Below are 23,797 nucleotides of genomic sequence, written 5' to 3'. Positions count from 1 at the left end.
CTCATGAAGAGGTGCAAAGCCTCTCCTAAAATATCAGCAAATAGAATTCTATGATAAGAAATTCTATTTGTGATACACCTTGAACAAGGATTCCAGGAATGCATTCAGTGTAATCAACCATATTAACAGGGTAAAAAGAAAAATCACATAATTATATCAACTGATATAGAAAAAGCTTTTGACAGAATTCAATATCCATTCATAATAAAATTTCTTTGAAAAATAGAAATAGAGGGAAATATCTTAATATAATTAAAAGCATCTACAAAACACCAAAGTTTACATTATACTTAATGGTGAAAAACGAAATCTTTTCTCCCTAAGATCAGGAAAAAGAGGAAGCTGTCACTTCCATCACTCCCATTTCATCATCAGAAGATGACTGAAAGTTCTAGCCAGTACAATGAGGCAAGAAAGAAATACAAAATACATACAGGGAAAGGAAAGACTTAATACAAGCAGGAAAAGAAAAAATAAAACAATCCATATTTGCAGATGAGATTGCTATATACATACAAATTCTCAAACAATCTGCAAAAAAAAAAAAACCTCCTCACACTAATAAATGAGTGCAGCAAGGACAGAGGATACAAGATCAACATACAAAAGTCAATTACATTTCTCTCTCTCTCTCTCTGTCTCTCTCTCTCTCTGTCTCTCTCTCTCTCTCTCTCTCTCTCTCTCTCTCTATATATATATATATATATATATATATATATATTAGCTGTGAATGACTGAAAACCAAAATTAAATGAAAAATGTAAATATGTAGTTGTAAATCTAACAAAACATGTATAAGGTTTACACACTGAAAACTACAAAATGCTGATGAACTAACTCAAAGAAGATCTAAATAATAAAGAAGCATATTGTGCTCATGCATTAGAAGATTCAACATAGTAAAAATGTCAATTCTCCCCAAATTGATATACAGGTTTAATGCAATTCCTATCAAAATCCTAGTAAGATTTTTTCTGTGGGCACAGACAAGATTATTCTAAAATTTACATAGAAAGGCAAAAGAACTAAAATGACTCAAACAAGTATGAAGAAAGATAATGAAGAGTGAAGAATCAGTCTACCCAACTTGAAAACTTATTATATAGCCAAAGTAATCAAGACTGTATTGTCAGAATAGAAACATAGATGAGTAGAACAGAATAATTAAAAATAACACAGAAATCAATCTGCACAAATATATCCAACCGATTTTTTTTTTAAGATGTATTCTTGCTCTGTCTCCCAGGCTGCAGTGCAGTGGCATGACCTCTGCTCAGTGCAACCTTTGCCTCCCGAGTTCAAGTGACTCTGCTGCCTCAGCCAACTGATTTTTGAAAAAGGTTGAAAGCAATTCTTTACAGAGAGTGTAGCTGTTTCAACAAATGATGCTGAAACAATTGACTTTCATAAGCAAAAGAAAAGAAAAAAAAAAACCCTTGACCTAAACCTCACATCGTACTAATATAGAAATTAACTATTTGAAACAGGCTTAAATGTGAAATATAAAACCATAAAAGCTTTAGGGGAAAAAAGCATATGAGAAAATCTTTAGGATCTATGATGTGGGAAAGGGTTTCTAGACTTGAAACAAAATGTATGAGCCATAAAAGGAAAAAATAAAATGGACCTTATCAAAGTTAAAATTTTTTTGCCCTTTGCAAACTCCTGCTTATAAGAGGATAAAAACACTAGCTACAAATCTGGAGAGAGTATTCACAAACAACATAGCTGACAGGACTTATATTTAAAATACATACAGAACTATGAAAACTTAACAGTAAAAAAAAAAAAAATCCACCCCAATCCAATTAGAAAATAAGCAAACACATGAAGAAAGTTATCACCAAAGAAGGTCTACACACAGCAGAGAAGCACGTGAAGAGATGTTCAACATCTTTGGCCACCTGGGAAATACGAATTAAAGCCACAATAAAATACCATTTCACACCTGTCAGAATGGCTAGAATAAAAAATAGTGAAACCGTAAATGCTGGAGAGGATCTGGAAACACTGCACATGCTGCCAGTATTTAGGTGTGGATGTGAAGTGGCACAGCCATTCCAGAAAAAAAGTGTGGCTGTTCATTAACAGATCAGACATGGAACTATTATTCAACCCAGTAACTGCACTCCTGGGCATTTATTCCAAACAAATGAAAACTTATGTTCACACAAAAGCTTGTACATGAATGTTTCTAAAGCTCTGTTTGTAACAGTCAAGAACTGAAGTTAGCCCCGATTTAAACCAACTGTGGTACATCCATATCACAGAACACTGCTGAGCAATAAAAAGAAACATACTATTGACACATGAAAGATCTGGATGAATCTCCAGAGAATTATGCTGAATGAAAAAAGTCAATCCACAAAGGTTACCCACCACACTGAATGATTCCATTCATATAATATTATTGAAATGACATTATAAAACCAGAGGACAGACTAGTTCTTAACTGCTTGGGGTTAAGAGGTAGTGGGTGGGGAGTGAGCAGGAGGGAGTAGCGGTGTCCACAAGGAATCCTTGCAATGATGGAAATGTTCTGTATCTTGACTATATCACTGTCAATATTCTGATTGCGATTTGCAAGATGTTGCTATTGGAGGAAACTGGGTAAAAAGCACATGGGATCTCTCTGTATTTTTTTCTTACAACTGAAGGTGAATCTGCAATGATCTGAAAACAAAGAGGCTAATTTATAAAAATAATAAATACATAAATAGAATCAAAACAGACACGACCTTCCCAGTGTGTGAATCAATATTATTTACTGCAGTGTATCTAGACCCGTGACTCTAGCCATGAGAACCACAGCTTACCCTTGAAGAAACACTGACTCTGCACAGACCATTTTTCTTTCATTTTCTTTATATCAACTCACTTTTCCTTATGAACCCTTATATATTCAAAGGGAAATTGACAACACTACCATTTACCATATATGGAAAAGCTCCAACATTGCTGTGAATACCAAGTGTCATAATGAAACTACAAGGGGCCAGGCTCCGTGGCTCATGCCTGTAATTTCAGCACTTTGTGAGGCCAAGGCAAGTAGATCATCTGAGGTCAGGAGTTTGAGACCAGCCTGACCAACATAGTAAAACCCTGTCTCTACTAAAAATACAAACAAATTAGCCAGGCGTGGTGGCGGGTGCCTATTATCCCAGCTACTCAGGAGACTTAGGCAGGAGGAGAAACACTTTAACCCAGGAGGCAGAGGTTGCAGTGGGCTGAGATCATGCCACACTGCACTCCAACCTGGGTGACAGATCAAGTCTAAATCTCCAAAAAAAAAAAAAGAAAAAGAAAAAAGAAACTACAAGGAAAGCAATGAAAACATGCAAAGACCTCTCACTTGGTGACAAGCCAGTGCTGAGAACAAGCTTCCTACCTATGTACCAAAGCAGCTCTGCAGAAATTCCTGAATGTGATCTTTTAGCATAACTCAGTCTTCCCTGACATGCCACACCCAGATAGGCAGCATGGTGGGTAAAGTTCCCAGACCTTGGACAGAAGACCTGTCTTTGAACCTTTCTCTACTACCTACAAACCCTGTGACCTGGAATAAGTCACTTAAACTCTCCATGTTGTGTTTTCTTATCTGAAAAGTGGGGCTCCTGTTCATTTGTTCAAAAGATTAGATAAAACCGTAGATGTGATTTATCTAGACATGGTAGATTCTCCCTGTGTCTATTACCGCCCTACCCCCTTAACCAAACAGCCTACCCTACCTCCCTTTTACAATCTTGGTTCTCTGCATACATGATGTTCATGGTCTTTACCAGAAGAAAGGTCTCTCTAGCTGGTAACTCCATGGCCACTGATGGTGAGCCCATCTGCCCTAGGCAGGCCTTTTGGGTAATCCTGTTCATATGGCACTCCTTCTTCATGACCACGCCCTCCCCAGCTTCCCAGCAGAAGCACAGCTAAGGAAGCAAATCTCACAGGCCCTAACAGTGCCACAGAACCTAAGCATTCTCTCTGATTAATATTAGCCTGTGGTCCTAAATACTTGCTCTTAGCTGGGGCAATAAACAGAGGGTGGTTAAAAGGCATATTATTTTAAACTGGCCCTGACATTGACTCTGTTTTTCCCAGTCAGCTAATGTTATCATTTTTCTAAGTTGTATCCTTTCCTTCATTGCATTTTGGTAGATAACATCTCTGGTTTCATTCTTACAGAAAGATTTGCTACGAGAAAGGAGAAACACGTTACCTCTCAGAGCATAGCTTCCATGGCTGATCTGAGATAGCCTCCAGCTCTTTGCTATTTTGGACACTGGGAAGCCAGATACGTGTATAAATACATGGTCTATTGGCCCTTATAAATCTTATTGAAAAATATTACCCTTGGATGGTTGATTAGTAGAACTGCTATAAATAGTAGCTCTATCAAATACCTTTATATTTCAATTATATTATATTACAAAAACTTGGGCTAATAAAACATATATATATACACACATATGCACACATGTGTGCATGTGGGCACACACACACACTCTTGGCCAATTCACATTTTTGGTTTAATAGGTCCATCATTGGAGGAAAGAAAACCCAGCTTATAAAGCAATAAATTTTCTCATAAATGTTTTTTTATTTAGTAGAATGTGGATTGTGGACCTGGTTTCTGACAGCCATTATGAATTGCAGTAAATATTTTGACAAAAGCAGCAGTGGTATTAAGCACACAAGAGAATTACTTGAGCTGGGTCAGACACAGTTTTACGTAGCATTTTCATTTTAACTGTGTGCTTGAAGATAAATATATCATTAAGAACACAGTAAAATAGTTTTTTTTTAACTGACATTTTATATATGCTTATGGCATAGAGCATGTTACATACCTTTATGAAGAGTGAAGTATTTTCAGCCAATGATGCTCTGATTCAAACACAATGATCTGGTTGCCCAGAAAAGACACCCACAGTTCCAGAAAGGACCACCTGGCTGGTCCCACAGAGGGGTGATGAGCTCAAAGGCCCCTGCTCACACTCTCTGTAGGGAGCTCACTACTCTTTGCTGAGAGGGCATTTTAGTGTTCTCTCCAAGTTCCTACTCTGCAGGCAGCATCTCAGAGAACAGAGAGATGCTCCCTGAGCCTTAGAAAATAGAATAAAAGGGGCAGCCTCCTGTGGCTTGGCCTTTATGTCAACTCCACGTTTAACTGAGAAAAGCACCATTTCAAGCAACCTGGAAGAGACTCATGCAGAGATGAAACTTGGTATGGCCCAGAAATAGGAAGTAAATTATTTCCTATACATTACTTAAGGTCACAGTAGAAACCCTTAGAAAACAGGAAGAGATAGAAGCAGAGAGAGAGAGAAAAAAAAGAGCCACAGCTCAGCTCTTTAGTAATTGTTACTATTGGTCTAACAACCTACAAACAGAGCCTGCTGCCCAGAAATGTAGGTGTACAAAAATACACTGCATTGGAGATGAGGTTGTTCTGTGCAGACAAGTAAGAATTAGAGCCTGGGTGTTTTTTTCCTGGAGATGTAGATGGAACAAGTGTTTGCAGAGCCTCCACACATAACCCCAGAGGTTCCTGAGGTCCCAGAATGAGCATTTCCCTGCAGCTGACTATGGTGGAAGGCCCCAGTGAAAGATCTCTGTGATGTTATCTTTATGTAAAAAGTTGATATTTTGTTCAATATGGATTTGTTTGAATTAATATTTTATTTTTAAGATATGACACTAATCACTCCATTAAACATAGTACTGGAAATCCTAGCCAGAGAAACCAGGCAAGAGAAAGAAATAAAAGGCATCCAAATAGGAAAAGAGGAAGTCAAGTTATCTCTTTTCACTGATGATATGATTCTATATCTACAAAACCCTAAAGACTCCACCAAAAGACTTCTAGACCCAATGAATGACTTCAGTAGTTTAAGGATATAAAAATCAATGTATAAAAATCAGTAGCATTTCTATATACCACTAACATTCAAGCTGAGAGCCAAATCAAGAACACAGTCCCATTTACAATAGACACACACACACACACACACACACACACACACAACCTAGGAATACATCTAACCAAGGAGGTAAAAGATCTCTACAAGGAGAACTACAAAACACTACTTAAAGAAATCACACACCACACAAACAAATGGAAAACCTTTCCATCCTCATGGATTAGAAAACTCAATGTCATTAAAATGTCCATACTTCCCAAAGCAATTCAATGCTATTCCTACAAATTACCAATGTCATTTTTCACAAAATTAAAAAAAAAAAAACTATTCCAAAATTTGTATGGAACCAAAAAGGAGCCTGAATAGCCAAAGCAATTCTAAGCAAAAATAACAAAGCATCACATTACCTGACTTCAAACTATACTACAAGGCTACAATAACCAACACAGCATGGCATTGGTATAAAAATAGACACATAGACCAATGGAACAGAATAGAGAACCCAGAAATAAAACTGTACACCTACAACCAACTTATTTTCAACAAAGTCAACAAAAATAAACAGTGAAAGAAAGGACCCCTTAATCAATAAATGGTGCTGGGGAAACTGGCTAACCATATGGAGAAGAATGTTGAATAGAGTGATTGGTGCCATTCTAATTCCAGAATAAAACTGGACTTTTACCTCTCAATATATACAAAAATTAACCCAAAGAGAAATAAATACTGAAATTTAAGACCTGAAACTATAAAAAATCCTACAAGAAAACCAAAGAAATACTCTTCTGAATGTCAGCCTAGGCAAAGAATTTAAGACTAAGTCCTCAGAAGCAAATGCAACAAAAACAAATATTGACAACTGGTACCTAATGAAACCAAAGTGTTTCTATACAGCAAAGAAACTATCAACAGAATAAACAGACAACCCGTGCAATGAGAGAAAAGATTTGCAAACTATGCATCCAGCAAAGGTCTAACATCCACAATCTATAAGGAACTTAAACAAATCAACCCCATTAAAAAGTAGCCAAAGGGCATGAAAAGACACTTCTCAAAAGAAGACATACAAGCAGCCAACAAGCATATGAAAAAATGCTCATCATCTCTGATTATCAGAGAAATGCAAATCAAAACCACAAGGAGATACCATCTCACAATAGTCAGAATGGCTATGACTAAAAAATCAAAAAATAACAGATGATGGTGAGGTTGCAGGAAAAAAGAGGAACACTTATACACTGTTAGTAGGAATGTAAATTAGTTCAACCCCTATGGAAAACAGTTTGGATATTTCTTAAAGGACTAAAGATAGAACTACCAGTCAACCCAGCAATCTCATCACTGGGTATCTTCCCAAAGGAAGATAAATAATTCTCCCAAAAAGACACCTGCACTCCTGTGTTTATCACAGCACTGTTCACAACAGCAAAGGCGTGGAGTCAACCTGGTTTGACTGGTCCACCTGGGTGCCCATCAACGGTGGACTGGATGAAGAAAAAGTGACATACATACACCATGGAATACACAAAGCCATAAGCATGATAAAATTATGTATCCATGTAGCAATATGTAACCCCATGCCTATAATCCCAGCACTTTGAGAGGCCGGGGTGGGCAGAACATTTGAGGTTAGAAGTTCAAGACCAGCCTGGCCAACATAATGAAACCCCATCTCTACTAAGAACACAAAAAAATTAGCCAGACATGGTGGCACACACCTGTAGTCCTTTTCTCAGGAGGCTGAGGCAGGAGAATCACTTGAACCCAGGAGGCAGAGGTTGCAGTGATCCGAGATCATGCCACTGCACTCCAGCCTGGGCTGTAGAGTGAGACTTCCTCTCAAAAAAAAAAGAAAGTGAGAGTGATTGTAATGTATGGGGTTTCTTTGGGGGTGTTGAAAATGTTCTGGAATTAGATCACAGTGATGGTTGCACAACCTTGTGAATACACTAAAACCCACTGAATCTGACACTTTAAAAGGGTGCATTGCATGGTATGTGAGTTGTGTCAATATAGCAAATAAATCCATCACTCTCCTAATTTTTCTAAGCACCACAGTACAGATAGACCCTCTAGAGCACATAACCAATAACAAATTCATTAAGCACATGGCAACAGTCACCAAAGAAAATGAAAAATCGTTTCCAAAAATTGTTAACTTGCTTTCTCAGACACTTTTTTTCTGAAGGAAACAAACAAAAAGATATCTTACTCACTTGCCAAGAGCAAGCCTCCTTCAGAAAACAGCAGTCTGCATTGACTGTTCTTTCAAACAAAACTACCTCATGCAGCTAGAAGAAATAGCAGCAAAACCAGGAGGAGACATGAGATATCCTGTGTGTCTGAGGGAGACTCACAGGTGGAAAGAATAACTCTCTCATTGGCCATGCCCCGCTGGCCTCGCACTGTCAGATACACAGGCCTGTCCAGAAGCTGTGGTCAGGAGGAGCAAAGACAGCCCTCACCTTTGCAGTTCAGTCCCTGGGCCCTTCTCCAGACCTCATCTGTGCAGTCACATTGCAGGAAGCCCCAGTGAGAGGAGCTGGAGCAGACTCCAAGTAGAGCCACCTGGTGTGCCCAGGGCTAAGAGTGTAGCTGAGTCTCAGCAGGAAATTGGGGCTTGGGGAGCCGACACAGCCTCACAAGATAGCTGGGGATGAAGGAACACCTCTGGGGCCTCGGAGGAGTGTAATCAAGAGTGGCCATAAGACAAGTTTCCCTGGGCTCCTGCATGGCCCCTGGCCACACCCTTTCTTCCCCATATCATGACCCTCTTCTGGGGATTGAACTCATGGCCCCAAGAGTATGTGTCAAATAAATGCATGGGAATAGATGGATATTTCCGTGTGTCTAACACTGTTGTATGTAAAAAGGAACACAATTTGTGAAGACCCAAGTCCTCCCAAGGTCAGCCATGATGGGTGGCCCTCTCTCCTCTTCTGGAGGTTCCCCAGGGCTGGGCACCTGGCAACCTGTCTCTCATTCCTGTGGATCTGCCCATTCTCTGGCCTGTGGAGCTTGGTGTTGTGAGTGACTCTAGGAGTGTTTGTCTCTGCCTTGGCTGTGCCTGACCTCACAATGGAACACAGCATCCGGTACGGTGCCTGGCACAGAGCCAGCCCTCAGTCCGCACCTGCTAAATGACAGAGAACTATGACCCCCTGACTTCCCTGACCTTGCTGGAGAGACCACAGACTTACACACCAGGTGGAGCCTGATGCCAAAGGCTCCAAACCACAGTCTATATTCCAATGCAGGTGCTGTCACACCTCATCCTGTAGGGGAGGTGGTGGAACCCAGGGCTCTTCTCTGGGGCTCGGCAATGCCCTGTCTTGGCAAGGCACACGCTCTGCTTTCACCTGAAGTTGGTTCCCTCTTGGGGTCTGTTTCCCCTTAACATCCTCCCCACGCTCTCTCCATTGTCAGAAGAGGTTGATTATCACCAGCCCTTTGCGATGGAACAGGAAGCTGTACCTGGGAGGCCCCTCAGGAAGGAACACTCCACAGATGTGCGACATTGTGCTGAGGGCCGCTGCTCTCATCTCTGTGCCTATAGAAAAGTGCCTCCCCCTGAAGTGTCATTGGATGAACCCATGCAATTATCTGTCTGCACATCCTCAGGGCCATTTCCGTGATGTTTTTATTTAAAGCATGATGTATCCAGCCAGTTTCTGATTATCCATGGTAATGGGGGTCAAGGATCAGCTGAATAATTGCAATGGAAACTTTATTTCCGCTGAGAGTTCCTCTCCTCTCCACCTCCTCCCTCCCTTGCGCAGCATCCAAACAGGAAGAGGGGCGCTGTTGGGCCGTGGAAGGGGAACTGTGTTGCTGCTAGCCCTTATCGCAGCCCCGCCAGGACTTTGTTAGGGATTTGCTTGGTGCTAAGCCCGAGCTTCCTGCTGGGGTGTGCAGTAACGGGCTGTACCACATATCACCTTTATTTGTTTTCATAACACACTTCTTCAAATTGACTTGCTTTTGTCATTTAATTAGTCCCAAGCTATAATAATTGGCGTGATAATATTTTTTGTAATATTCATTAAAATAACTCCATAATTATGGCACTTAAAAAAAAGTTATATGAAAAGTTACCACCCACCCTGGCTTGGATCCTAGAGCAGAAAGAGACAACAGTTAAACGACTGGTGACATGCCCATAAAGTCTGGAGTTTAGTTCATAGGAATGTACCCACGTACGTTTCTTAGTCATGTCAAATGTCCCGTGGGCACATAAGATGCTATATGGCTGGGGTTGGTCACTGGGTGAAGGGATGTGGGAATTTCTGTGCTAACTGTGCCGGTTTTCTGTACATCTAAAATGATTCCAAAATAAAAGGTTTATTAAAAAGAGGAAAAAAAGTCCCTCCTAGCGTCAAATAAAGGAGGTAAAAAGTTAAAAACGAAACGAAAGTGCTCCTGGGGGTTGCATGCCAGCCTTTGGGAAATGGGTCGTCTGCAGGTCTGAATGGTCTGATACTTTGAACAACAGGGTTGGCCTGGGTTTGGGGTGGTTTCTCCAGCTGAAACTCCTCCAAGGAAGGCTAAGTGAGGAAGAGAAAATGGATGACCCCATCACCTGCGGCTCAGTGGGCACAGAATGGGCAGACCTTTGCCAAGACAGTGCTCTTCTGACCCACAAGCAAGTTCCTTGCATCCTGCCCTCCCCTCACCTCTGCTGACCTGTCGCCCCATACCCTCTCCCAGAGCAGCACAGACTGTTTGGGAAATAAATGTCCCCTGGACCCTTTCTGGAAACGCTCCCGTCACATTGACGGAGATGGCTCCATCAAGCTGGCTTCCTGCGTGCGCCAGGCAGTGACTATGGCATCCTGGGGGAAAGGCATACAGCCTCCCAGCGCCCAATGTTACCCCGGAGTCATCGCCTTCCGCAGCTCCTGTCGCTGCAGGCCACAGACTTGCCACATCACAGATAATGAAAGTGACTGAGGAACAGAAGCAAAGCCAGAGGAGGGCAGGGCGTGTTGTATTCCCACTTAGGAAGACGAGAGGTGGCTCTGAGCACTTAGTTACTGACTTAATCTTAGAGTGTAAAAATGAAATCATTTCCAGCACCTGAAGTGATTTCTTTGGTGTCACCCACTGTTTCTGTAGATTCATTTTTCAGACCAGAAAGAAAAAATGTTTATATTTCAACTACAACAAGAAAAGCTGGTTCCCCCTCCTCACCTCCCTAAAAGTTTCTTATGTAAGGAGTTTGCTTTCTTGACTGTTTTTTTAAAAAGAAGAGTTTACCTGTCCAGATGGGGAACAAAATGGCAAGGCTGGGACCCTGCCACACCCATCACTTGGTCGGGGGCTGGCTAATCAGTGTCTTTCGGATGTGTTTACAAAAACAATATGTTTAAACATTTCAATAAACAGATTTAAACACAGATTTGTATATTAGCCTCTGCCAGCTGCTTATCTAAGCCAAGAATCCTTCGTCCTTATGAAACCAAATGATGACTGTTCCTTGAATCCAAGTCCTGGCCTGAGAGACCCTGACCCTTCCCAGGGTTGGGTTTTCTCTTCCTTTTGGTGGCCTCTGACCTCTCCCTCTGGCTTTATTTCCCACTGTCTATCCTCTGGATATGTACTTACTATAAGTCCCGTCAAATACTTTTTGGAAGGAGGCAGGGCTCAAATTAAAAGCCAGCCAGTTCGCCTCATGAGCCAGAGTTCGGAATCCCATCCACAGCCGAAGGAAGGAGCCAGCGTGGCTTCATTTCCCTCTTCCCTTAGCACAGGGACCCGCCCCCACACTTTCAGAAGGACTTGTTTTCATTTTAGTTTTTAATTCTGTTTTCTTCTTTCTCAGTCATTCGTGGGAGGTAAAAATTAAAACAACTTAACTTAGAGAGTAGGGGAGTGGGGGAAAAGTGGGGATGGTTAATGGGTACAAAACTGTAGTTGGATAAATGAATAAGCTAGGGTTTGCTAGCACAACAGGATGACTACACTCAACAATCGCTTCTAGTGCATTTTAAAATTAGGACTTCGATCAGAATGTTTGTAACACAAAGAAATGATAAATGCTTGAAGTGATGGATGCGCCGTTTACCCTGGTGTGATTACTACACACTGTGTGCCTCTATCCAAATATCCCACATACCCCATGAATATATACACCTACCATGCACCCATAAAAAGTAAAAGTAAAAATAAAATTTTAAATGACTTTTAGAAGCTCTTTCTTCTTTTAAAAAAAATTTAAGATACTTATTCCGCCTTTTAAAAATTCTGCCTTTGCAACAACATAGAGGGACCTGGAGGATGTTATTCTCAGTGTTATTTCACTGAGTTCTGGGAATAAGGGAGGCAAGAGGAAAGTTTGGGAGGTGAAGATGTCTATGGCCTTAATGGTGGGTACTTATCCCTAACGTCATAGAGTGTATGTTAAATATATACAGCTTTTTATGAGACTCGCTTTTAAGTGCCAGGCAGAGAAAGAAAAATAGTATCTGATCTTGCTTCTACATGGAATATAAAACAGTCAAACATATAGAAGCGGAAAGTATAGTGGTGATCACCAGGGAGTGAGTGGGGAAATGCAGAAGGTGAGGGTCAAAGGGAACGAGGTTTCAGTTACGTGAGATGACTCAATTCTGGAGGGCTAGAGTACAGTGGAGTGTCTGTATTGCATACCTAACATTTGCTTTCTTTTTGTTTTTTGTTTTTTGAGACAGAGTCTCATCCTGTCACCCAGGCTGGAGTGCAATGGTGCGATCTCAGCTCACTGCAACCTCCACCTCCTGGGTTCAAACAATTCTCCTGGGATTACAGGTGCCTGTCACCACACCCAGCTAATCTTTTGTATTTTAGTAGAATAGGTTTTCGCCATGTTGGCCAGGCTGGTCTTGGACTTGATCTCAGGTGATCCACCCGCTTCAGCCTCCCAAAGTGCTGGGATTACAGGCATGAGCCATTGCACCTGGCCCACGTGCTTAAAATTTTCTAAGGGAGTAGATCATATGTTAAGTTTTCTAGCCACAGATAATAATAATAAAGGAGGCAAGAGGAAACTTTGGCAGGTAAATATGTCTATGGCCTTTATGGTGGTGATGGTCTCACAGGTACTTCCTTATCCCTAAAGTCCTAGAGTATATTTAAATATATACAGTATTTTACAGAACTCGCTTTTAAGTACTGAGAATTTCAGTCTTCAGTTGAACACCACAGGAAGGACACACCTCATCATGTGCCCTTTAGGGAGATCCCACTTCTTCCTCTCTAGGAGGGCTTTTCTCAAGGCCAGACTCTGAAGATGAAGCCTTCCCAGAGGAGGAGAATTATTCCTTTCACTCGGGATCTCTAACCCATCTCTTACTATTCCCAAAGGAGGGGACACTTTGGAAATTTTAGAGCCTACAGTGCTTCCAGGATTATCTAATCCAGTCACATAAAATACAGTATGATGCCCCCTCCCTCCTTCCTACACTCAGGGTGGACAGTGCGGCCTGGCCCCAGCACTTTTCCCCGCTGTGTTGGGCAGCTGAAGCCAGCTTTACCTGGACTTCCAAGGCAATCATTCCCAGTAAGATTTAGCACCTCAGATAAAACCAACTTGCTACCCCCTTGTTCTAAAGATCACAGAGCAAGAAAAGTTGACCAGCTAATGAGCAAGATGGGAACAGTCCCAGCTCTCACCAGAGCCCAGACAATCAGTCGAAACACCAAATCCCAGCTGCTCCCATTCACATCAGGGTGCTCTAGGCGTGTATGTGCAGACACAGATGCAGGTGCACACAGACAAAAATAAGAGTGCATTCATGTGCCCAGCCTTGCCTGCTTGCCCGTCTGCTAACAAGCGTTCTGGCTGTGTCCGATCTCTCCCTTCCCTTCCTCCTACCTCTGAGAGGTTTTGCCTTTACTGGACTGTTCTATAGTCTTTTGTGTGCTGCATAATTAAGATGATTGGGGAGAAAACAATGACAAACACCAAATAGGCAGATTGTAATGAGAAAAAAGCTATGAGAAAAGAAGACATTATCCCTCCCAGGTGTCAGGGAAATTGTATTCGACAGTTACTCACTTGTCCAGCAAATACTAACTGAGTCCCCATCACATCCCAAGTTTCATTCAGGGCTGTAAGATTGGGGGAGAATAAGACAGTGGGCCCCTTGCCCTCACGGGGCTGACATTTCAGTGTGAGAAACGGGTATAAATAGGAAAATACAGACATGAGTGAGGTGATTTTAAAGAAAAGCACAATGAGGGAAAAGGAATAGAGTGGTTTGATGAGTCACAGGGGAAGGGTAGGAGGCGGCCTGTGAGACAGACCTGGGAGACAAGAAAGATTCAGCCTGGGGCACATCTGGGAGAAAGGGGCACAAGACAGAGGGTAAGGTGAGTGCCAAGGCGCTGAGGTGGGCACTCCTCCAGGTGATGGAGAAACCAGCAGAAGGCTCATGAGTTGTCAGGGTCACCACAAAATGGGCAGAGTCAGGAGAGAAGCCAGGCGGCATGCTGGGGACAGATGACACACGGCTTAGACCACAGGAGTTTTGTTCCAAGTGGCATAGGACTTGTCTCCGTAGAGAAAGCCATTGAGAAAAGTGGCAAGGGCAGAGCAGAAGGAGGAACTTGTCATGGTGTCTGAAGAAGAGGGCCACTAGAGTAACTGCAGGATGAGAGGAAAGTGGATGACAAAGGAAGCAGCCATCGCAGAGGATTGGTATGGAGCCTGCTTTGGTTTCACAGCATTTGAGCAGAGAGCTTGAGTTCTCAGGGTGTTTTCTGCCTGCTGCTCTGAGTCTGGGGCTTGTAAAGCTGCTCTGGGACTGGACCACCTGGGTCCCATCCCAAGAGGGTGATGATGTGTGCCTTCTATGCAGGTTACTAACCCGTGTGAATGAGCATGTGTGCATACTCGGAGAAGCACTAGTCTGCGTGTGTCTTTCCCCAATCTTACATGGGAAAAACAGATCCGGATCTCCCAACTCCCTTCAAGAAGTGATCTCCGCGCTCCCAAACCTCAGCAGCAGGGTCTCTATGACACTTTCAGGTGAACCTTTGTCTCACATTGCAGTGGATTTAGCTTAGCTCTCTGGACTCTAAGATCTTCAAAAGTGAGAGCTGCCTTTTTTCCATGGCTAGCTCTTTCTAGAATCCTCTTCAAAGCATGATTGACCCCCAGGATGCAGGAGTTTCCACCACCTCTAGTGCCACCTGAACAGGACAGTGCCCTGTAATGACTCGTTTATATATCATGCTTTCTACCAGACTGTGCACTCCTTGAAGAAGTAGATGAAAATTTCACTTTCTTAGCCCAGCTCTGAGTAGGTCCTTGGTAAGCAATTGTCCAGTGGAGTTTCTCAGCTATTTTGGGAGAGGGAAAATTGTGGCTTTTTCAAAGAGTGTGGCACAGTAGGAAGTAGCAGGGCAGTAATTCCCTCTCCAAGACCATGCTGGCCAAAGTCTCCTCCTGCCCTGTCCTTGACCTCCTGGAGTTCAGCTTGATGGGTCGCCAGCCCCCTACTCCCATTTGCCCTTCTAGGGTGTGCTGATGAGCCCCCAGGACCATCAAACATGTCCGTCCAGCCTTGCGATCTGCTCCTGGCAGTGGAACACCCAGGCTGCCAGGGCAGCATCCAGCACGAATAAGCACTTGGCCCTGCGTGCCTCGGCGCTCAATCCCCAGTGAAGCAATCCAATGCTCCTGCCAAACCTCCCGCTCCCTGGCGGAGGCTGTCCCAGGAAGATGTGCCCAGCCCAGGGAGGAGGGCCAAACAGAAATCAGACCCTGACCTTCTCAAAAGTCAGGCAAGGGGCCTGGAGCAGGCTTAAGATCTTTTTGGTTTCTTCCTTTTCTCTCCAGGTCCAATTCCACAGGATTTGGCTCTGTTGGGAAGAACACAGAGCAAGCGGGCTGGGGGCCAATGCACATGTGCTCGGCAGCCAGGGTGGTGGGAAAATCAGGTGAGTGCTGAGCTCAGGAACAGGGTGTGCAGGAGACACTGCTCAGGTGGGAAAGAGTGAGCTGTTGAGTGTGGTGGGCTGAGGATGGTGGCTGTGGCAAAGTGGGATTTTGGTCAAGTTGTGTAGTCCACAGCTGGCCAAAGTCCAGTTCACCTTCTCCTGCACCCCTGCTGCAGGCAAAGCCTTCTCCACCACCACCAGAGGGATCTTTTTTAAGCAAAAAATTCTGCCTGCACATCCCCACTCTAGCTGGAACCCTGCAGTAGCCCCGTCACTCCTGGGACAAGGTAATGTCCTCCACCAGGGCCCACATGGGCCGGCCTCTGCCCACCTCCTCGGCCCCCTCCCCAGCCCCATTTCTGGTTGCCTGCAGCGCAGCCGCTCACTGGCCTTTCAGCTCCTTGGATGCTGTCCCATGTCAGGGGCCGCTGGGGAGCTGCACTCATGGCCCGAAGTGCTCTTTCCATCCCCTACTGCCTCCTACTCAACCTTCAGTTATGTCCTCAGGGAAGCCTCGGGAGCCTTCACGCCTGCTCCCTGACCAGCTCAGATTCCCTGGTGCTCATCGCAACTGCAATTAAAAAATTAAATGTATCATTACTTGCTTAACGTTGCCATTCCCATAAGCGCAGGGACTTCCCACCCTATTCTCCAGCTCTGAGCCCACTGCCTGGCGTGCATGGATGGATGTGTGCACCCTCCAGTCAAAATGAAGGCCCCCAGGCTCTCCTCTATGCTTTGCTTATGCTGTTTCTCAGCCAGGAATTCCCCTCCTCCTCTTGATTCACAAACCCAAAATCCATCTGTCCACCTACTCACTGCCTCCTCAACAAAGGCCTCAGGAACCCCCCAAGCCCCTGAGATCTCCCCGCTCCCGAATCTTTCAGCAGCAAGGCCCCATGACACTTACAGGTGAATCTCTGCCTGTCTCACATTGTAGTGGATTTAGCTTAGCTCTCTGGACTCCTAAGTTCTTCAAAAGTGAGAGCTGCACTTTTTTCTCATTCCTAGCTCTTTCTAGCACCTAAGCTGGTGCCTGGAAAATGGCAATGACTAACAACTATTATGATTGATCAAGCAACTGACCAGTGAAACCTCCAAGCTGGGGTGTGAGCGAGGTGCTGTCATTACAAACATTACTTAGCAGATAAGGAAAGGAGGTTGATAGTAGTGAAGCAGCTTGCCCCAAACCACTTGGTCAGAGATCGGCAAAGACAACCTGTGGTCGAGGCTACCTGGCCCCACACCAGCATGTTCAACCATTCGGCTAAGCCCCGCCTTTGGCAGACACCTTCCCCTCGCACTGCCAGACAGACGGGCTGGGCAGCCACCTCCCACGGGTCTCCTGAAGGCTCAGCATTCCCTCATGGAGAACATCTCCCAACACATGGGGCTCGGTTGGCACCAGTATTTGAGGCCAACCCTACTCATTCTAAGTGCACAAATCCCAAACAATCTTAGGTACAACTACCGCAAATCTCCATAAAGGACTTTTCAAACCGGTGCTCTCTTCAGAAAGTTCATGCTCAGGAGCCAGTGTTGAAAGCCATTTCTCATTGACCTGGCAGCAATTCACCTGACCAGCCTGCAGAACTCAGGTGGAATCTTAGCTCAGTATCTCACTAGTGGAGGCCAAGTGACTTTACCTTTCTAAGCCTCAAGGTTTTTATGTGTCAAGTTAGGGTAACAAGAACCCCTGACATGTGGGAGAATTAAGTACAAGATGCTCAGCACTTTGGGAGGCCAATGCGGGTGGATCACGAGGTCAAGAGATCGAGACCATCCTGGTCAACATAGTGAAACCCCGTCTCTACTAAACATACAAAAAATTAGCTGGGCATGGTGGCACGTGCCTGTAATCCCAGCTACTCGGGAGGCTGAGGCAGGAGAATTGCCTGAACCCAGGAGGCGGAGGTTACGGTGAGCCGAGATCGCGCCATTGCACTCCAGCCTGGGTAACATAAGTGAAACTCCATCTCAAAAAAAAAAAAAAGATGCTCAGCAAACAGTAGGGTGTATCATAAACACCCGGTCAATGCTCACGGTAGCATCACTGCAGTTAGGATGAGTCCCCTCAAAGGTCTGCAGTCCTGGGGCATCTAAGCAGGAGGGTGTCCAGGGAAAGGGCCACTTCCTTCTCTCCAGAGATGGGTGCTAGAGCCTTAGGAGGGATTATCCCAGGAGATGGAAGCCATGTGGCTTGCTGGGAATACACAGATCACGGTGGCAGGTCACACACACATCAACACACCCCCCTGCAGCCTCACACATCCTCCTCCACACCAGCCCCCTCGTATCCTCATCCACACCAGGAGAACAAGTGTGTGCGTGTGTCCCAGCCCATGTGCACTGGGATCATGGGCCTCTCTGGGGGCCCAGCCACTATCAGCCTGGTACCCCTGCCCTGTCGGAAACCCATGGACGGCTGGAGGCTGTGCTCATGGGTCTCCCATCTGGGCAGGCAGGCCAAGTGTATTTGCATATAATTTGCATGTGTTGACACAGCCGTTCTCATCTCTGCACGGAGCACTTCCAAGCTAACCTGTTATTACTGCTCCTCTGAAGCTGGCTCTGCCTGCCCACCCACAGCCAGTGAGTACTATGCAGAGAGACAGGCCAAGAGCTGACTGAGAGCTTGGGCGCATCACACCAACCTCCCTGGGCCTCAGTTTCTCTCCTGGACAACAAACAACTACACACCTCCATTGGGCAGACTCAAGAAGTGCGCCTTGCCCACAAAATGTGAGCGTGTGCTGGTGTGGAGTACTGGCCATAGCGGGCTGTTTGTTATTCTCAGAAGATCAGGAATTAATCTGGATGGAGAAGTTTGCCTCTGCATTCTTCCCAGATGATGGTTCTGAGTCTCATGCGGTGGGTGCCCTATGCTATGGTTACTAGTCATAGTAAATATATAAAAGTACAGGATTGCCCAGTTACATTTGAATTTCAAAGAAATAATAAATATTTCAGTATAAGTCCATCCTGTGCAGTCTTTGGAACACACTTCTACTAACAAAGTATTCATTGTTCACCTGAAATTCACATGTTAACTGGGCATCCTGCATTTTATCTGACAACCCTACCTGTGACCCGAGGCCCAGTGGTTTCCATTACAATGTATATCCTGTTTCCTCACAGTTTTTACCTAAACTCAAAGAAACATGGTCTCTATTTCCTAAATCTGCAGCTTCCCAATTGAGGATAGGGAGGGTAGAGATTACACGTGAGGAAAATTGAGAGGAGAGAGGGAGGGAAGGGGAGAGAGAGAACATGTGTTTCCTAATTTAGGTAAAAATCTAAAATCTGTTCCTCTTTGGTTTCTGTGAGGAGCCTCGTGGTTACCATTGTGAACGTGAGGCCACATTTCCTGTGGCAAAGGGTATGTGTGTTTTTATCAACAGAGCCTGTTTCTAGGGCTCCTCTCAGGATGTGAGGCCTGTGACAGGCCACAGAGGAAGAGGCAGGCTGCGGCAGGGCGAAGGAGGCTGCCCTGGCCCCGGCGTTGGATGAGGGTGCAGCCATTGGGGCTCCCTGGAGAGCCCCAGCCTTGTGTGGGATGAGAACCCCCCCTCAAGCCCTCAGCTTAGCTTCCCCTATGCACACCCGCCAGCTGGAATATTCCACAAAGAAAGGCTGTGGAGATTGGGCCTTGCCTGATTCCCAGGGGCCCTGAGAGCAAGTTCCAGCCCCCGCCATCCATACAGCGCCAACATCACAGGCACGAGGCATGTGTCGGGGACCCTGTGGAGGACGTCCACTCTCTACACAGGAGGTCTGCAGCCTCTGTCTCCAACAGGCTAAGCCCAGGCTTTTGGCGCTCACCCAGGAGGGAACCATTTTCCTTCAAGATATTTTTTTGGAGGAGGGAGATCTCATTTTATTGTAAGATCAATGGATATATTATGAAGTGTAAGATTAATGTTTTATATTTTTAAGATACAATGCAAAAAGCAAAATGAAATTTGTGAGGCTCCATTTCTTCCTCCATAAAATGGTTTTTGGGAGGGCACCAACCTCATGGAGCCATTACAGAGATTAGACAAAGAGACGCAAGCAAAGCCCATCTTCCACACAGCTCCAGCCACAGCCACATTTTCTTCCCCCATTACCACCCTGGAAAGCAAGGCTCCAATGCTTTGCCATGGAGTCTGGGCCCAAGGACTAAGATCCCTTTATCTCATCTGGCTCATCAGACATTCATATGCAGAAAGAAACTGCACAGCAGCAAAAAGAGCCTAGTTTTTGACCATCAGAAGAAGTTGGTTAATCTTCCGTTGATTTTCTGATGGCAGCTCTCGTCCAATCTCAAACAGAGGATGGGGTCTGAGAGCCCCTTACCTTGTCTCACCCATCAAGATGGGCACCCATCCTGTACACCTGTGGCCACAGACAAGGCCAGCCTGGAAGGGATGGAGACCCTCATTACCAATGGAGACACCATCTCCTGGCTCTGCCCCTCATGGCCTATGGCCAGAGCTGAACTCGAGTGTTCTCAGCCCAGAACGCTACAACTGCACCTGCTTTTCAAGGCTCAAGATGCTCTGGGGAAGGATGTGGTAAGCTGTGTCCAAGGTGCAGGGGTGTGGTCAGGAGGGCAGAACTCACACCAAGTATGTGGGTCTGAGGTGGGAGCGGGCAGGGCCTCTGAATCTCCTGGCTGGGTGAGAGGATGGAATTGGGCCTCAGGACATGAAACCCAAGGTCAGTGCCCTGCTTGTTCTCACACTCTGTTCGAACCCATCTTCAGAACATCAGAAATATAGCAGTGGCGATGCTTCCCAAGGACTGAACGTGGACTCTGCCATTGGTTCTCAGAGCTCATGCACACCCCCTGAAATCCCTCCTCAACAGAGAGGACAGCCCCACGCCACAAGCCATCACGGAAACCCTCCCAGCCTATTCTGATGAGACTGTCCATGCCTGTCTTGGACAGGCCAACCACAAATGACTTAGGAACTAAATGAAGGCTGTGCATTGGCCTTGACCAATGGCACTGAAGAATTAGCGTCGGTGGCTCTGTCAGGCTCTAGGTAAACAGGAGAAAAGTCTCAAAACTTTCAGAGAGTATAAGGGACGTCTCTTCTAATTAGGGTCCACAATGTAGTCATACTTTCTCATTGATTTAATAATTGGTGCAAACATACAAAAACAGCTGTCTCAACAGTGTGCTGCTACGTGGCCTTGGGTTTCTCACTCTTGCCTGTTAATAGAAAGCAAGGCTCCATGCATACAATAATGCCTGCATTTCAGCCGCTCTTCAGATTTACAGCCTCGCTTCTAAAATACTAACAGGTTTTTTCAGGGTAATTAGCCTCACACACAATTTCAACCAATATCTGATCAACCCCAGTCACATAATTAGTCCTTGTTAACATATTATACTTTGCCTAAACTATATTGGAAGATGTTCTCCAGTTATGAAATCTGATTTCTCAAAATCAGCCTTGATTGGAGATGGGGGGCCTCATTCTTCTTCCTCGGGGTGGGAGAGCTGCCCTCAAAGCATTTTCTTTAAATTCTAAGCCATGATCCAACATCTTTGTCTTTTCCCAATTTCAGCTGTATAGCCTTTCCTTTTAAAAAAAAAACAAAGCCTAACAATTGCAATTCTCGCTTGGCCAGTGGCCAGACATCTGAGGGCTGGGGCGAGATTAACGGATACACCCGGAGGGGACAAGGTCAGAGAGCAGAACATTCTGGACACATGTTTGTGTCGAAGACCAGACCCTAAAGGACTGGAGAGCTCCCATTCAGAAGGGCTGGCACCTCCAGCTAGAGTGACACGCGAGGGCCCTTCACAGCCTGTTCATGGAACATGCCTGTGACATTAATTAATGCCAGGCAAAATCTAACAGCAGATCTTGGAAACTAAAAATAGATCTTTACTAACTGATTCATCCCCTGACTGCACAGAATTTGGAGCTTTTTATCTGCTCCTCTTCTACACGTACATTACATTCCGATCTTTTTTCCCCCTTTTCTCCATCTTTGTTGTTCTTTCTTTTTCCTCTCCTTCTTGGTGAAAGGTCTAAACCTTCCAGAAGTGATGTCCCCACTCAGCTCCCCTCCAACCCAGAGACATGCTCGATAAGCAAGGAGATCATTCCTTCTCCTGCTCCCATGGTTGTCAGCCATGTAATTTGCACTTAGTATTTTCCATGCCAATGTCCCTGCCTGTTGCATTCCACAGAGAACTCTGCAGTTTCCTATTACAGTCCCTTCTATTTTAGACTTTGTTGATTTCTACTAGGAAGGAAACCTATTTTATACAGATTAGCTGGACAGCTGAGTCTGATTGCTTCTGATTACTGGGCTTGGGGCCACTAGGGAAACAGGCTTCCCAAAGCCCCTTGGATGAAGGACCATTCCATATGGCCCCAGAAGTGTGGGTTACTACTCACTCTAGAGAGAAAGGGCCAGCAGCCCCAGCTGGAAATCAACAGGTCAAGTCAAAGGCAGGACGGCACCTTCATCCACAACAGAGGTTTACAAGGCTGTGCTGAAAGGTGGGGAGGAGGGGCTAGAAGCCCCTTGGTTCGCAAGATCTCACCGGGACCTGAGTGGGGCTCGTGTCAGAGATAACTGCGTGTGCTTGGAAGGAATCATCCATCATGCTTGCCTGATAGAATCACTCGGGAGGCAACAGACCAGTCTCAATGATTAAGATCCCTTCATCTGGCCTTGCATCCCAGACCTCCAGGTGCACAAAGAAATCACAAAGTCCTCTCTCACCTTTAAGTGCTCAGTCCACAGGCAGGTGGGGGCTGCCGCTCTCTCCCGAAAACCGGTGGCTCCGATGAGGCAGGAGCATTCTCCCTGCTCGTCCCATCTCTGCCTCTGCTTCTCTTTATGCCTTCTCTAGAGAAAAACCAAGTGCTGGAAATTTAAAAAAAGAAAAATTGTGTGTGTGGAAGGTGGTGGGTGTTCAGGGCGCTGGGGCGGTGGGGGTGGCAGAGGGACACCGGGGGTAGGTGTGCAGCCTGCCCTGGTGTGGGCTCGGGTTTAATGGCCGACGCTGGTGGTAGGGTTTGCCTGCTGAAGCTCAGTGCCACAGCAGCTCTGTGTGTGGGCGGCGGCAGCTACACGGCTGGGTTTCAAACCATTACACTGAACATTTGCAAACAGATAAAAAAACAAAACCATCCGGTACAAATGGAAACTTCTGTTCTCCTTTCTCTTTCTGCACTCTTTCCCCTTGCACCTCTCCTCTTGGGTTGAGGAGGAGGAGGGTGAATGTAGGCATTTCTCTCTCCGAGCTCCCCTGGCCCCCTCTTTTCTGACCACACCACTTCCATGGCCACTGACATGGACAGGGAGGTCAGGTCTTCCAAACTGACTCCCCTGGCTTTGGGAATGTCCACTCATGTGAGAAGGATTTTCTTGCCTCCAGGATCTTGCTCAGAATCCAGCCACTGAAAGCCACCAAACCAAAAGAGGGTGTGGGCTTCCATAGCTGACAATCTTTCATCCTTCCTAGTTTCAAAGCCACCTTAGAAATGGCCAAACACAAAGTGGGGCAAGGTGTACCTTCATATCTAGGTGACACTTTTCCCCCTGAACATTATGCACACAGTGGAATGTGATACTCCATGAAAAGAAAAGAAGTCATGTGGTCAAATTACTTTGGGAAATGTTGTATCCTATATTGCTCTGGAATAAACATAGAGCACATTACCAGGTAAATGTTCTGAGAAGTCCTGTAATAAAGAATCTTGCTTTACTTTGTTTAACCAACATTTTCAAAGTGTGTAAGACCTTAAAGGACCCGTCCTCTCCCTTAACAATGAAAATCACACACACACACACACACACACACACACACAATCTTTCGTCCCTCAGCCCAATGTTAACATGACCTGATTCAATTATTTCAGCCAGAGAGCGAGATTGGGCAGGAAAAGATACATATAGGGAATGGGGCAGGTCAAAGTTCATGATTTAAGAACACTATCAGCTTG

At 45.1% G+C, this 23,797-nt stretch overlaps 1 protein-coding gene across 2 annotated transcripts in view; it reads right to left on the bottom strand.

Moving 5' to 3' along the window:
• Nucleotides 1-22,850, bottom strand: part of ZNF831 (zinc finger protein 831) — a 116,048-nt gene extending 93,198 nt beyond the window's left edge. Inside the window, exon 1 of one of the 2 annotated variants that reach the window (XM_035299073.3) lies at nucleotides 22,572-22,850. The gene's annotated coding sequence lies outside the window, so the exon portion shown is untranslated. Of the gene's footprint in view, nucleotides 1-4,844; nucleotides 5,231-22,571 lie in introns of those variants that run through there. The other variant, XM_054255512.2, reaches the window with a different exon arrangement.
• Between the last annotated feature and the right edge of the window lie 947 nt (nucleotides 22,851-23,797).

This window comes from Callithrix jacchus, chromosome 5 (genome assembly GCF_049354715.1).
Source record: "Callithrix jacchus isolate 240 chromosome 5, calJac240_pri, whole genome shotgun sequence".
In the NCBI taxonomy this organism is placed as follows: Eukaryota; Metazoa; Chordata; class Mammalia; order Primates; family Cebidae; genus Callithrix; species Callithrix jacchus.
This window is presented reverse-complemented; position numbering and strand designations above follow the sequence as displayed.